Genomic DNA, 13,383 nt, shown 5'->3' with positions numbered 1-13,383 from the left:
AGACTGTGCATTATGGGAAGTGTACTGCGGAGAGCACACAATCAAGTCCTATATGGACTCTGCAAGTGGGCCCGTCCTCGATCCTGTATACGGCTGCTGTTTCACTTTTATGACCCCCAAGAATTACGGGGTGGTGCATACTCTGTGGCTGGACGGCCATGTGTTATATACTGCTCCAAAAGTTGTCCACCTTTAAGTAGCACTCGACCAGCAGCTTGGTTATATGTGTAGGTAGGGACGGGGATCCACTTATAGAAGCCACTCCGTGGTGGATTTGCCAGACGCGTTTCGAAGCTCCATATGCTTCTCTACAGAGGCTTTAACGGAAGCGGTCTGCGCAACCGCTGACCCACTTCACTATTTTCCATATGACACACCCAGCAATGGGAGGCTCAGATGAGACTGTGCATTATGGGAAGTGTAGTGCGGAGAGCACACAATCAATTTCTATATGGACCCTGCAATTGGGCCCGTCCGCCCGCGCACCGTGAAAAACCCTTAAAAAAAAAACATTTTAAACTGTTTATAAGTTTATAGAAGATATTAACTATGCTGTTCAACTTTATCCAAATTAAAAAAAAGAAAGAGCTGAGCCATTCCATATTACAGGATACAGTCAATCTATAACTATATACATAAGTAGTTTATTGTAAAATAAATATATAAAAAATATAATAATACATACATAAATTAGCATTTAAAAAACCTTACAAATTCACTAAAAAAAACATAGGTTTCACACACGTTATAGTTAGAAATGAGCATTTAAAAAACCTTGCAAATTCACTTAAAAAACCATAGGTTTCACACACGTTATAGTTAGGAATTAGCATTTAAAAAACCTTGCAAATTCACTGTAAAAACCATAGGTTTCACACACGGTATAGTTAGGAATTAGCATTTAAAAAACCTTGCAAATTCCCCAAAAAACCCATAGGTTTCACACACGTTATAGTTAGGAATTAGCATTTAAAAAACCTTGCAAATTCACTGAAAATACCATAGGTTTCACACATGTTATAGTTAGCTGGACATTTCCCTCGTACAAAACCATTGAAATTCCCCCGTTATAGTTAGTTCAGCTAACTATAACTTGCGCGACCGCAATCCACTGCTGATGACGTCACATATTACATCACTCATGACATGGTCAGTGACATCACTCATGACATCACTGATGACATCTCAAATGACACTACTTTATGTCTCCAAGTGGTCATGTGATCCATAGTTCCGACCACAATTCCCATAATGCATTATTATTCAAATTTTAAAGCTGGGCTTGACATCGTATCATATTTTGCATTTAGTAGCGTTGTAATATAGTCAAAGTCCAATTATATGCACTCTTTTCACACTGCATTTCAGGAAAATTATTAAAACAGCATAGTGCACTTCAGTGCCACGCAAAAGGGTACTTGCCTGAATTGAAAGCACGAAGTCTGACAGAAAGGGGAACCACTCCTCCTTCGTTATCCCTTTCACTCGTATTCACACCAAATAGCTTGGAAGTCCATTTTAGCTGGTGTGACAAAGCGCGAGTCATGACCCCTCAATTAAATATGCACATCTTCCTCCACATCTTCCTCCACTTTACCGGGGGACTCCAACTCTGCAAGGTTGGCTCCCGGACAGGAATGGAGAATCCTGTTATTTGAAAACACGCGAAAAAACGGAGCCCGCAGCTTTTGCCTCATTTCATGCTGAGACTTTTATTTCTCTATGTAGCGTGGCAGCAAACAACTCTCAACACCTTACGCGTTTCGACGCACAGCTTCTTGCTCACAGGTGAGTTGAATTCTTACTTTATGTCTCCAAGTAGTGCAAGAGCTAAGGCATCCAGCTGAGGCAAACTCCAACCGCTTCTGCTGTCTTCAAACCTAAGCTCCTGCATCAGTCAATTCCACATTACATGTTACAGTTCCATGTGACATAAACAAAACCTATTAGACATGAATGACTGTAAATTGTATAATGAAAATAAAGGTAGGATACGATTACCACACTGTGCCAACCAGTTCCTAAATAATGCCGTGTTTTTTAATCTTGATCGCCAGCTCATGAGGAGAGACTGAGGATGAGCTAATTTGTGTGAAAGGGCTTCGTGGATAACAGTCAGGCAGAGAGACGTGTGCACGAAGAATAGATATGGTTTCAAAATGGATGTCAAGTTTAGGATAATTTAGCAAGTGAATAGCGTATTTGCATATGCCATACATCACCCATACCTGGTTAGTCTGGAGACGTAAGGGTCAAAAAGGAAAACAGAGTTCAAATGCCTAAGCATACTTAGAAAGTTATTATATGAAAATAGTTCAATTGAAGTGTGGAAAAAGTAAAAAAAGTTGGAAAAAATCAATTCAAGAATAGGCTTGAGATGCGTAATGTTCCAAGAGGCAATTGTTGCCATCGTGTGAGAAAAGCAAAGCGATCCAATTCATATCCTCAAAGGGACAGTAATGTTCCTCGAATGTTGGAGCGGCGATTTGAATTAGCAGGCAATCCGTGATGCTGTCAAAAGTCGCACGTTGCTGGAGATCTTTCGCAGATGCGCTGAAATACCATTCCACCAGGATACCTTTTTGCGTTGCATCCGCCATTGCTCCACTGCCCAAACAATCAAGTTCATGGTTTTCAAGATACTCCATTACCTGCTGGATATCGGGAGCGTTTGTTGGGATGTTGGCAAGGCATAGATCGAATGGACACGTTTTGCAATAAAAAGATGGTTGCACGCAGATTGCATATGTGTAAATAAATATCATGTTGTAGCTGGCTCCGATAATAGAAAGAGGCAGGCAGCCGAAAAGTTGTTCCATTTTTTCACGGTATTGATGTAGCTTCGCGTAGAGGCGTATTCTGTCGGACATGATTGTTACTACAGGGAGCTCAACCATTTTTTACAAGCAAAAATAGTAGTAGGATGGCCGCAAACAGAGGGAGAATTATGGGCACTGTTCCTGTTATTCCAGATATGATCGAATTAATGATGTCTGGTATTATACCAAAAACAGTTTGAAAGCCTGTGACAAGGCCGGAGGAGACAGTGTTAAAAAAGTGTGCCAGAACTTAAATGTCAGATGTGTTGAAAATTGTGTAACAATTCACAAAGTGTAATGAGAGGTTCGTCTTTAAAAGGGAGCATATTTTACTTGAAGTTCGTGCTATCTGCAGTCGATAAATTACTTTTGGAGAAGTGAGGGCACTTCTGTTTGAAACAAAAGCGCTTTCAGTTTGCTCAGTTTAATAAAATCTGTTTTCAAAGTAGGTATTGAATATCCAAGTTGAAATTTGGGAGGTACTTTGTGTGGGTGGGAATAGAGATTGCCACAGGAAGTTACCCGGTTTGAAACAGTAAGGACATACGGTATGCCAGCTCGCATTCCGTAGCAGTCCATGTTATTAAGAAGCAGATAACGTCCGTTAGAAAGCTATGTAAATGTTGGTCTGATTGTGGGAGTTGGCGTGCTTTTAAGAAGGCACGCAAGATTGGGGGCTGTAAGCTTAGAAGCGGCGTGCAGTTGGACATTCTTGCATAGTAATGAATGACTGCCATTGTGGTCGCACTTTTCACCTGTGAGAAAAACTTCTGTATCCTCTTTAAGACAGCGATATGTAAATGGGAGAAACCACTGCTCGTAAATAAACACGCTACCTTATATAATCACATACAACATGACAAACAACATGTACACCTAGCAGACACAACAACACTAAGTATTGTGGGAACCATGGCTAGCCATGTACACAAACCAAACATGGCATTGCAACTCTGCCACACAATGCAGAATGCGGGGAGAGATGGGAGCAAAGTATGTGCGAAGGTGGCAAGTGATTCTTTATTATAAAAGTATACAATGCAAAGTGTTGAGGGGATGTGCCAGACAGACTTGAGTATGCAGAGCACAGACGTGTACATGTCAACATACACTGATGGTCTATTGAGTGAAGTGGACAGTGGACGCAACCATAATGGTATAGTCAGTAGGGAAGGTACGAAAACATAGTGCGTACGTGCCCCCTCCCCCCCAAATCTTTAGCGTAGTGGGCTGGCTCGACATACGCAAGGCTAGCGTAGGGTATGAATAAAAGGCACGTTTCTCTCGGTGTGGCTCTCTACTGGAATGGCGAACGTGTCTGCCAGGTCTGTGCAGCTTACACCGCCACGAGGCTGACACCGTGAGCGAAGGTGGCTGCGGGAAAAATTCTCTCAGCCTGCTGGTAGCCAGAAACAGCCATGGCCGCTGCGACGCACATATGCCCCACAGTTCACCTTTCAACACCGCCGTATGTGAAAGAGGGCCTACCACGTGCCGGCGCAAGCTTTTGGGCCACGGTCTGCGAGCTGGGATGGCTCCTGAGATCAATGCTAGCTACCGCGACACAGGCAGACAGCGCCCAGTCTGAGGCTCAGCACTGTGGAGTGCTATGTATACTACTAACACAGTAGTCCAACAGGTACCAACAGTGGAACTGTGGGCCCGATTCACAGAACTAACTTAAGACAAAATCCTAAACTTACTACCATTTTCGTATTCACAGAAGGCACTTACTCATTTTGGTATTCACAGAAGACACTTACTCACTTCGGTATTCACAGAAGTTAGGAGTCCTAACTTTAGGACTCCTAAATGCCTTCTGTGTATACCGAAAGTCTTAAAATTAGGATTTTTCTCAGTTTAGGAGTCCTAAAGTTAGGAGTCCTAACTTTACTACAACTAAACTGAGAAAAATCCTAATTTTAAGGCTTTCGGTATTTACAGAAGGCATTTAGGAGTCCTAAAGTTAGGACTACGAACTTTACTACTACTAAACTGAGAAAAATCCTAATTTTAAGACTTTCGGTATTCACAGCAGGCATTTAGGAGTCCTAAAGTTAGGACTCCTAACTTCTGTGAATACTGAAATGAGTAAGTGCCTTCTGTGAATACCAAAATGAGTAAGTGCCTTCTGTGAATACCAAAATGGTAGTAAGTTTAGGATTTTGTCTTAAGTTAGTTCTGTGAATCGGGCCCTGTGTCTTTATCCCACAATGGACGTTGTTAGAACTGCATCTGAGAGTGGAGAGGAAGGTACTCCCTTCGACCAGGTGTAACCAACTCTAGGTCCCAACAGTGGAACGGTGTCTTAATCCCGCAATGGACGATGTTAGAATTGCATCTGAGAGTGGAGATGAAGGTACTCCCTTTGACCAGGTGTAAGCAACTCTAGGTCCCAACAGTGGAACGGTGTCTTGATCCCAGAATGGAAGATGTCCAGAATTACCTGCTGCTTGTTGTTTTTTACAGAACTCCCTCAGTTGAGGTGCATCAGACTCTGTGCTTACATAGCTAATTCCTACACATGATTACTGGGCTTGGCTGACTGCAGTGAGTGGAGTACACCGCGGTACAGCAGGTCCGAGCAGTGAAACAGGGTCTTGATTCTGTGATTGAGGATGTCAGAAGTTAAAGTCTGTGATGATTTGTGTGTACCCCCTCCAATCAGGTGCAACCAACTCCGTGCTTTTGAATCCAACGGCACGTGGCTGTGAGGCGTTAATGACCACTGCCTCTGGCCTACACTGCGGTCAGCAGGGCTCACAATTCAGATCGAGTGGATATTGTTTAATTACAGAATCCAGTAGGCAACTAACTACAACGTCTATTGAAATATACACAATATCCTTTTAGTATACTTGCTTGAAGAAGTTTTTTTAGATGAGTTATAGGTTTAGTACAATGACCAAATTCTTCTTGGTAGTGGAAAAGAACACGGAATAACAATCTACACTGTGGACAGCAGAGATCGCAATTCAAATTGTTTTGATTTATTTGTTGCAGAGTTTTTTGTAATTTATGTTGTATTTTGTGAAGAGGAAGTGAGGAAAAATATGTATGGATGACTGTGCTCACTACTGCCTTCAATTTACACTGCAGACAGCAGTGTTCCCAATTGAGATTGAGTCGCTATTGTAGATGAGGCAGTCCTGTAGGCAAAAGACATTACTCCAGTGCGCTCTGTCCGCACCACGCATACGCATCATCGCAGGTTCCGCACACGGTTTTTGTTGCTTTGCGTTTGACAAACTGGGCAGCTCAAGTCAACGCCATGTGGCTGTGGGCCTTTGCTGACCGCTCACTAGCCTACACTGAAGACAGCAGTGTTTATAATTCAGATCGAGTCTCAATTGCAGATGAGGCAGTCCTGTAGGCAACAGACATTGTTCCTAGTATGGCCCACCCGCAGCACGGATCATCGCTGGCTGTGCCCATGCTGAATACTTTTGATGTGGCTATCTGAGTGCACTAGAACTGATGGACCCTTTATGATACAATCTGTTTGTGTATTATTTCATATCTACTGCCTGTATCTCAGTATACCACAAGTTATGGTTCTTTTACGATAGAATCTTTTGTGTATTATTTCACATCTAGTGTCCCTACCTTACTGCAGCACAAACTATTGACCCTTTTATTATTAAATCTCTGTGTGTGATACAATCATTTCTGTTGTAGTTGATGCTAGCCGCAACCATTCCCTGATGGCTGGTTTACACTCACCCCACACGCATCCAGCACAGACATTACTGGATATGTGACCCTGGTAATAAAGAGGAGTCGAGCGCACGTGCCCGTACCCACTTCCACTATCTATCTGTGTACGTGTGTTCATTATCTATGCATGATACTGCCCCTGGGCCGTACCACATTACCTTGTGCTGTGGACATCATATGCAACCATGTTACCTCTGGCTGTGGGGAAAACTTCGGGTATGTAACTTTTAGGTGCATGGCTATCACAGGTGGAAGGCTACTTTACAGAGCATTAATATTGATGAAGATGATGGTTGCATATTGTGTGTAGTGTCAGATATGTGTACATAGCAAAACTTTTTCAGAAAAGCTCTCTAAGCAGAAAAGGTGTCTCTCATCAAACGCTGTAGAGAGAATGACTAAAATGGGTGGGGTCCTCCAACTGTTACAATGGGAAATGTTATGAACCAATCAAATGCTTTTCTTTAAGGCCACATGGCAATCGTGCACCGAGCGCGCAAGGAGGCCGCACCCGATGCGATTTTGAGAAAATATATTTACCATAATATTAGTTTATTACAGTTCGAAATATATAAATGTTTAAAATATTTTAGATTATAGCTTGTTATATACACTTTAAACTTATTTAGATATAGTTTTGAGACAAAAGAAAATCAGGGAATGGCATACCTAGTGTGACACCATATGTCTATGACGTAACACAGGACCTGGCAGCGTGCACTCGTCGCAGATGAAGCGTGCAGTGGGCGTGACCCCATACGTACATGACGTAACGCGCGGCTTGGTACTGTGTACAGGTTGCATAGCAAAGTAGCAGCTGACGCAAACTCCTACATATATGATGTTACGCGGACGCGGTGCCACGAATTCGTCCGATACAAAATGCGCATCATTTTCGAGTTTAGCAATATGGCGGATAGGATTCGCGTGCTGATGGAGCTTGGTACACTACCGGTACGGGACTCCAGTTTTCTGAAGAAAAAAAAAAGATATACATATTTTTGGGGAACATATAAAACTTTACATAATTTTTTTAATTAATTACAAAAAAAGATTATAGAGTTCCAAAATATTCCAAAAAAATAGAAAAAATTCACTGAAATTACCAAAGGTTTTACAGATGTTTTAGTTAGGAATTAGAATTTAAAAAACCTTTGAAATTCACAGAAAAATCATAGGTTTCAGGGACGTTGTAGTTAGTTGGAGAGTTGACTCATATAAAACCAGAGAAATGTGCCCGTTATAGATAGTTGAGCTAACTATAACTCGCACGCCCGCAATCCACTGGTGATGACATCACATATTACATCACTCATGACATGGTCAGTGACATCACTGATGACATCACTGATGACATCTCAAATGACATCACTTATGACATCATCCAAGTGACAATCTGATACACCTCATCATACACTAGTATAACCTTTCATCACTCACTGTAAAATACAGAGTACCATATTTGAAACCATTGACACACCAATACCAGTTACTACATACCCACTCACTGATTCCTAAGTCTACACACACAACTACCCATTCAACAACAGAATCATTTATACATGCAGTCACTAATTAATAGAACACTATCAAACACACTTATACACATATATAGACATTGACACATCAGCAGTCATCTTAGTGAGTTATGCAGTCATCCTACTCACTCATGAAAAAAATTATTCACACTTACATTTCCTCACTTACACAATTATCCAACAACACCTCATTTATTCAAACTCATAGTAACTCGTAGTTAATATGTTAAAAAATCACCATTACTATTATACACACATTCATATAGTTTCTCTCACAATCACTGACTCTTACACATACTTATTTATATACACAAACTCTCACATACAATGCCTTTTATTTTTTTACTTTGTTGAAGATGTACAACTAAAACATATATTCGCTCACCAACTAACAAATAAATACACTCAGTCACCAAAACAACTGTTTCCATATGTACTCTTAAACCTATACACCTAGTCAATCAACCATTCACACATCTATGCATCGTTACACACACCCCATCCAACCACACACAAATTCAGTGTTCCATACAAATACTCACCCAACTAATCAATAACCAATATACACATTCATGTAGTTAGTGACCAACTGATGCAGCATGTTACACAACAACAGAGACAGTGATTCACACATTCACATAGTTTAGTTACTAATCCATGTATTAAGTGAGACACTTTTAATTACTCACTTAAACAGACAGTCAGACAGCTACTAGATCCTCCATCCAGACAGTTAAATATCCACTCAATCTTCAATACAGATTGGTATATATATATATATAATACATATTTACATTTCAAACTAAACTACATTCACTGGATGATGTCATCAGGGATGTCATTTGAGATGTCATCAGTGATGTCACTGACCATGTCATGAATGATGCAATATGTGACATCATCAGCAGTGCATTGCGGGTGCGTGAGTTATAGTTAGCAGAACTAACTATAACTGAGGAATTTCTATGGTTTTGTACGAGTGAAATGGCCAGCTAACTATAACACCCCTGAAATCTATGGTTTTTTCTGTGAATTTCTAAGGATTTTTAAATGCTAATTTTAACTATAACGTCTCTGAAACCTATGGTTTTTTCAGTGAATTTCAAAGCTTTTTTAAATGCTAATTTCTATCTATAACGTCTCTGAAGCCTATGGTTTTTTTCTGTGAATTTCAATGCTAATTTTTAAGTGTGATAGTAGTTATACCTATTTTTTGTACTGATTTTCTACCGTTTTTTACCTGCTCATTTATAAATATTTTATTTATTAAATAACATTATATATTTTTCTGAAAATTGCAAAAGAAAACATTAAAAAAATCAAACTGAAATATTGATTCATTTTTTTGTTTCCATTTTTTATTTTAATATATTTATATTATTTTCTTTAAAAAAATGTTTTTTCCCAATTTTTTTCGGAGTCGTGCACTCAAAGCGTACACATCACGGTGGGTGCCTGGATTCTAGCCACTATTTTAGAAAAGTCGTGAAGGATCCGCGTACGGTGTGCGACGGCTGCGTGTTTTTCAGTTACATCATATACATTTAATATTACGTGATGTGCGCGATTGGTATGTGACCAATCCGCGACTACTGCTCCCGCGCTTTCGTGACACATGCGCATTACGGTACGAGATGCTTGCGCGGTGGTGGGTCCCGCGTGATGTCATATACGTGCTGGGGCACTCTGGGTGCGCAACTCGTGCAAAAAAATATTATGAATATTAAAGACACATATATATCATTTTGGAACATATTAGGGCAAGAGATTATCTAAGATAGTCATAAAAATAACATTTTTGTACTTATAATAAACTTATACTATTTTTAAATATATTTTCGCGAAGTAGGGTGCGTGCATCGTGAGTGCAGAGACCCAGGTCAGCAGAGGTGCTGTAGAGCCAGAGAAACCAGGTCAGCAGAGCCATTGTAGAGCCAGAGAACCAGGTCAGCAGAGCTGCTCTAGAACCAGAGACCCAGGTCAGCAAAGCTGCTCGTCTAGAGCCAGAGACCCAGGTCAGCAGAGCTGCTCTAGAGGCCGAGAACCAGGTCAGCAGAGATGCTGTAGATCCAGAGAAACCAGGTCAGCAGAGTTGCTTTAGAGGGAGAGAACCAGGTCAGCAGAACTGCTTTAGAGCCAGAGAACCAGGTCAGCAGAGCTGCTCTAGAGGCAGAGAACCAGGTCAGCAGAACTGTTTTAGAGCCAGAGAACCAGGTAAGCAGAGCTCTTTAGAGGGAGAGAACCAGGTCAGCAGAGCTGCTTTAGAGCCAGAGAACCAGGTCAGCAGAGCTGCTCTCGAGCCAGAGAACCAGGAAGCAGAGCTGCTTTAGAGCCATAGAACCAGGTCAGCAGAGCTGCTTTAGAGCCAGAGAACCAGGTCAGCAGAGCTGCTCTAGAGGCAGAGAACCAGGTCAGCAGAGCTGCTCTAGAGCCAGAAAACCAGGTCAGCAGAGCTGCTCTAGAGGCAGAGAACCAGGTTAGCAGAGCTGCTTTAGAGCCAGAGACCCAGGCCAGCAGAGCTGCTCTAGAGGCCGAGAACCAGGTCAGCAGAGCTGCTGTAGAGCCAGAGGAACCAGGTCAGTAGAGCTGCTTTAGAGCGAGAGAACCAGGTCAGCAGAGCAGCTTTAGAGGGAGAGAACCAGGTCAGCAGGTCTGCTTTAGAGCCAAGGGCCCAGGTCAGCAGAGCTGCTCTAGACAGCAGAGAACCAGGTCAGCAGAACTGCTTTAGAGCCATAGAACCGGGTCAGCAGAGCTGCTTTAGAGCCTAAGAACTAGGTCAGCAGAGCTGCTCTAGAGCCAGAGAACCAGGTCAGCAGAGCTGCTGTAGAGCCAGAGAAACCAGGTCAGCAGAGCTGCTTTAGAGGGAGAGAAGCAGCTCAGCAGAGCTGCTTTAGAGCCAGAGAACTAGGCCAGCAGAGCTGCTTTAGAGCCAGAGAATCAGGTCAGCAGAGCTGCTTTAGAGCCAGAGAACCAGGTCAGCAGAGCTGCTCTAGAGCCAGAGAACCAAGTCAGCAGAGCTGCTTTAGAGCCATAGAACCAGGTCAGGAGAGCTGCTTTAGAGCCAGAGAACCAGGTCAGCAGAGCTGCTCTAGAGCCCAAGAACCAGGTCAGCAGAGCTGCTGTAGAGCCAGAGAAACCAGGTCAGTAGAGCTGCTTCAGAGGGAGAGAACCAGGTCAGCAGAGCTGCTCCAGAGGGAGTGAACCAGTTCAGCAGAGCTGCTCTAGAGCCAGAGAACCAGGTCAGCAGATCTGTCGTAGAGCCAGAGAACCAGATCAGCAGAGCTGCCCTGTAGCCTAAGAACTAGGTCAGCAGAGCTGCTCTAGAGCCAGAGAACCAGGTCAGCAGACCTGCTGTAGAGCCAGAGAAACCAGGTCAGCAGAGCTGCTTTAGAGGGAGGGAACAAGGTCAACAGAGCTGCTTTAGATCCAGAGAACCAGGTCAGCAGAGCTGCTCTAGCTGTCACTGACTGACTGACACTGACTGACTGACACTGACAGATTGACACTGACTGACACTGATTGACTGACACTGACACTGACTGACACTGATTGACTGACACTGACTGACTGACACTGACCGACACTGATTGACTGACACTGACTGACAATGACACTGATTGACTGACACTGACAGACTGACTGATACTGACTGATACTGACTGACACTGAATGAACTGACTGACTGACTGACACTGACTGACTACTCTCTACTACTCTACTACTCACTCACTACTACTCTCTCTCTACTACTCACTCTCTACTACTCACTCTCTATTACTCTTTACTACTCACTCTCTGCTAATCTACTCCTCTCTACTACTCACTCTCTACTACTCTCTACTACTCACTCTCTTCTACTCTCTCTCTACTACTCACTCTCTATTACTCACTCTCTACTACTCTCTACTACTCACTCTCTACTAATCGCTCCACTACTACTCTCTACTAATCTCTACTACTCCCTCTCTATTACTCACTCTACTACTCACTCTCTACTACTCCCTCTCTACTACTCACTCTCTACTACTCTCTCTCTACTAGTCTCTACTACTCACTCTACTGCTCTCTACTACTCTCTCTCTGCTACTCACTCTCTACTACTCACTCTCTACTACTCTCTACTACTCTCTACTACTCATTCTCTACTACTCTCTACTACTCACTCTCTACTACTCACTCTACTACTCTCTACTACTCACTCTCTGCTACTCTCTCTACTACTCTCTACTACTCGCTACTACTCACTCTCCACTCTCTACCTCTCTACCTCACTCTACCTCTCTCTACTACTCTCTACCTCTCTACCTCTGCCTCTCTACCTCTACCTCTCTATCTCTACCTCTCTACCTCTACACCTCTACCTCTACACCTCTACCTCTCTACCTCTCTCTACACGCACACATATGCACATGTATATATGCATATATAAGCATATGCATTTATATATGTATGTGTATATATATGTATATATACATACATATATAAACTTATATATAATCTGCATATCTATATAAATACAAATATAAAATCATGCATACATATACATATACATATATGCATACATATGCATGTTATGTAAAAAGCAAAGCTAAAAAGCCTCCTAATTACAAACCTGAATTCCTTTAACTTAAACAAGGGCAAGACCTATTGCATTTTCAATACTTGTTTACTTTGGTTCCATCAAGAAGGCATTCAGATGTATCACACATTTGCCATATATTCTGAATGTTAGCACTCTAGTTGCTCATTAGATCACTGTAGTAAAGCTGCTGCACACCAGGGAAGTCTGCTGCTGGTATTCAAAGTGCATGTTTCAGTCTGCATGTCACAGTTTTTTAATGAAATAGAAGAGGATTTGAGAAGGTAAACTTTGCCCTAATTTTGCAGCACTAATCATAATTTCTATGGCAAAATGAACCCCCTCATTTTGTTCCTTTGCAAATTAAATGTTTTAAGTGTTACCACTTTATTCCAATGAAGATGGCTTCAGGTGTGCCATACATTTGTAATAAGTAAGACTGTTAGCGCTCTAGTTGGTCTTTAGAACACTCTGGGACATTCTGTCATTGGGCTATACTTGGGCTACATCTGGTTGATATTTGTGCTACATTTGGGCTCTTTTGTCTCTGGTGGCCATCTTGGGAGACTTATTTGTTATGAAGTTTCCTAATTTCCTCATTTACTACAGTCTCCTCAGTAGGAATACTTTCAGTTTTTTACTTTGATTCTATCAAGAAGGCATTCAGACGTGTCACACATTTACCATTAATTCAGAATGTTAGCACTCTAGTGGCTCACTAGATCACTGT

Source organism: Triturus cristatus, chromosome 6, assembly GCF_964204655.1.
Source record: "Triturus cristatus chromosome 6, aTriCri1.1, whole genome shotgun sequence".
Taxonomy (NCBI): Eukaryota; Metazoa; Chordata; class Amphibia; order Caudata; family Salamandridae; genus Triturus; species Triturus cristatus.
Note: the sequence above shows the minus strand (reverse complement) of the source record.